Raw genomic sequence first — 3990 nt, forward strand, 5'->3', positions numbered from 1 at the left:
AAAAAAAAAAAAAAAAAAAAAAAAAAAAAAAAAAACAAAGATTAAATAAAGGTTTGTAGATCTGGTTTATAGGGAAGCATTGTGTGCATGTGAAATGCAGGTGCTTTGTGTTCAATAAAAGATTTATTTATTTAGCAAATATTTACTGGGTGCCTGCTGTGTACTAGTGGCTGTACTAGGTAAACGATATAACCACCATCCTGTTCTCCCCCACCCCAACCTCCAAGATCTTGGAGTCTACCGGGGAAGTGAGGCTGTTAAATAGGTAACCTGCAAGGAGGTGAGATGAATGCCATGACGGGGATGCACAGCTCTATGGCCACATATAACAGGGTGCCTACCTGCCCAAGGAGGTAGTGACCACCGCAGAGAAAAGTCATGTTTGATAGGACTCACTTATTACCTCTTGAAAGATCTGTTTTTGGAAGTCCCTAAGAAGATGTAATTCAGTTAGGTGTTGCAGGATAGCTTGTACAAAGAATTAGTTACTTCCAAACACAATCCTCAAGTCATATTCCTTCTACCATACCGGAAAGCATAAGGAAGAAGGGATCCCAGCCAGCCTGTATTACCGGTAGCTATGGACACTATCCCCAATGGCCACAAGATGGCAGTAGAATCCATCAGCTAGTTTCCCCCACCTCAAAAATATTTATTGAATAAAGTTTTAAATTGTATGTCTGAATTGTATTGCATATTTTTTTAAAAAAAGAAATGCCAAAGAAATTAACGGATTTCAAGTTTTTTGTTTGTTTCGAGAGAGATTCTTGCTCTGTCGCCCAGGCTGGAGTGCAGCCGCGCGATCTCGGCTCACTGCAACCTCCACCTTCTGGGTTCAGGCAATTCTCCTGCCTCAGCCTCCCGAGTAGCTGGGATTACAGGCGTGCGCCACCTCCCCCAGCTAATTTTTTTTATTTTTTAGTAGAAATGAGGTTTCACCATTTTGGCTAGGCTGGTCTCGATCTCCCGACCTCAGGTGATCCATCCGCCTCAGCCTCCAAAGTGCTGGGATTATAGGCGTGAGTCACCGTGCCCGTCCTAGTTTATTTTTTATTTGTGTGATTTTCAGAGGTCCTTGGTGAAAATAATTTTCATCTTTAGGCTGTATAATGGTGATATCTCTGCTTTTTTATTTTTACTTTTTCACTGTAGCTCATCTAGTTTGCCATACTTTGTAGAGACCCAGATTTCAGAGGCAATGAGTCTGTGAGCTACCTGAATAACAAGGAAGCAGGAAGGATGTAAGAGAAAACATTTTAAACTATCATGAGGGAGGAGAGCAGGACTAGATACTGTGGTTTACGATCAACATAAAACAGAAACTTCTACTTGGTGGTAACATGTAAACATGTACAGCACATGAACCTTGCCAGGCACTCTGCAAATACATAATCATCACTATAAAAAGGGTTTGCCAGAATTTCACGAATTCTTATGATGTTACTAAATCTGCTACCACCTCATTTGTGAGTGTTTCTTTGATCTAAAGCTAAACACTCTAGAACCTTTCAGGCCTTGTGACATTTTTCAGGCTGTTTGACTAATTGATAATTAACTACAAGCTTCCCTTCCCATCTTCTTCTCCTTGTGGAGATGTCAGCGCGCAGCATCCAAGCAGCTGGGGACAAGGCGAGGGGTGTGGTTGCACAGGCGGTGTGCCTGGGGTTAGAGTGTGCCCACACTGAGGGGGTTACCGAAATGCAGGACTTTCAGTTTTAAAATTGACACAGTCCTGGCCAAGCGGGGATGAGTTGGTGCCATGGTTTTAATGTTTTTGCCTCCTCCAAAATTCATGTGTTGGAAACGTAATTATTCTTATGCAACAATATTGGGAGGTGAGGCCTTTTAGGAGGTGTTTAGGTTGTGAGGACTCTGCCCTCATAAAGGATGAATGCTGCTATAAAAAAGGGCTTGCAGGAGTGGTTCGTTCTCCCTTGCTCTCCTGCCTTTCTGCTATGTGAGGACACAGCAGTCCTCCTCTCCGTAGGACGCCGCAACAAGGTGACATCTTAGAACCAGAGGCTCAACCTTGATCTTGAACTTCTCAGCCTCCAGAAATGTGAGAAATAAATTTCTGTTCCTTAGAAATTACCCAGTCTCAGGTATTCCATTATAGCAGCACAAAATGGACTAAGACAGTTGGTCGCTCTACCGAGTATACAAGGAAGTAGGGAGCTGTTGTGGAGAGAGGGTGAGAGGAAGTATGGTAAAATATTAACAATTGAGATATTTGGGTGAAGGGGATGGATACTGTTCTTAAAATTTTTTTCATGTATTTACAATTATTTTTAAAAACAAACAAAAAAACCGGCTGGACACAGTGGCTCTCGCCTGTAATCCCAGCACTTTGGGAGGCTGAAAACGGTGGATCACCTGAGGTTAGGAGTTTGAGACTAGCCTGTCCAACATGGTGAAACCCCATCTCTACTGAAAATACAAAAATTAGCTGGCCGTGGTGGTTAGTCCCAGCTTCTTGGGAGGCTGAGGCAGTAGAATTGCTTGAACCTGGGAGGCAGAGGTTGCTGTGAGCCGAGATCGTGCCACTGCACTCCAGCCTGGGTGACAGAGCAAGACTCTGTCTCAAAAAAATAATAAATAAGTAAATAAGCAAACAGTATACAAATTTGATGGAACTTTTATTATCATTTCACCAAATCTGTAGATAAATTTGAGAATACAGTAATGAGACTCCCGCTCTAGGAGCAGAATTTTCCTCTCCATTTATTTAGATCCTTCATGTTTTTGAATAACATTTTTATTATTTTCTCTATACAGGTCTTCCACATGGCGATCTTGCCCTCATGATCTAATCACTTCCCAAAGGAGGCCCCTCCATCTAACCTTGGGGGTTAGTTTTCTTGCCTTTATCCCTCCCTGCCTCCCTCCCTCCCTCCCTTCCTTCCTTCCTTCCTTCCTTTCAGATAGAGTCTCGCTCTCTTCACCCAGGCAGGAGTGCAGTGGTGTGATTTCGGCTCACTGCAACATCCGTCTCCCGGTTTCAAGCGATTCTCATTACTCAGCCTCCCAAGTAGTTGGGATTACAGGTGCCCACGCCCACGCCTGGCGGATAGTTGTATTTTCAGTAGAGGTGGGGTTTCACCATGTTGGCCAGGCTGGTCTCGAACTCCTTACCTCAGATGATCCGCCCGGCTCGGCCTCCCGACGTGCTGGGATTACAGACGTGAGCCACCGTGCATGGTCTAGTTTTCAACACATGAATCTGGGGGGAACACAAACATTCAAACCATAGCAGTGGTTCAATTTAAGGAAGCTCAAATCAGGGACCAAACCCTGTTCCAACATTATTCTCTGGGAGACTTTGAGGAAGCTACTTATCTACTTATTCTGCTCCTAGACAAGGAGTCTCATTACTGTATTCTCAAATTTCTTTATAGATTTGGTACAATTATAATAAAAGTTCCATCAAATTTGTGTGCTATTGATTTTTTGTTTGTTTTTTAAACAGTTGCAAATCCAAGAAAACAATTTAAGAACAATAACTTCTCTGATCCTCAGCCTCTTCAGCAGTAAGGTGAGCTCATAACGCCTACTTTCTAGGATGTTGAAAGATCAAATGAGAAAATGAGCACATAAAGGCCCTAATCTGGGTCATGGTATATAACAAATGCTCCATAATAGTTTGTTTCTATAAGCCCATAGAATTTTTCGTGGGTTTTGAGGAGATATCAGGGACTTTAAAAACATTAATACATGGCTGGGCACAGTGGCTTACACCTGTAATCCCAGCACTTTGGGAGGCCAACGTAGGAGGATCACTGGAGCCCAGGAACTCCAGATCAGCCTGAGGGGGCAACATAGCAAGACCCTATCTCTGCAAAAAATAAATAAATTAGCTGGGCATGGTGGTATTCATCTGTGGTCCCAGCTAATCAGGAGGCTGAGGCAGAAGGATCACTTGAACCTAGGATGTCAAGGAGGCAGTGAGCTAAATGCCACTGCACTCCAGCCTGGGCAACAGACAGAGACCAT

Source organism: Theropithecus gelada, chromosome 8, assembly GCF_003255815.1.
Source record: "Theropithecus gelada isolate Dixy chromosome 8, Tgel_1.0, whole genome shotgun sequence".
Lineage (NCBI taxonomy): Eukaryota > Metazoa > Chordata > Mammalia > Primates > Cercopithecidae > Theropithecus > Theropithecus gelada.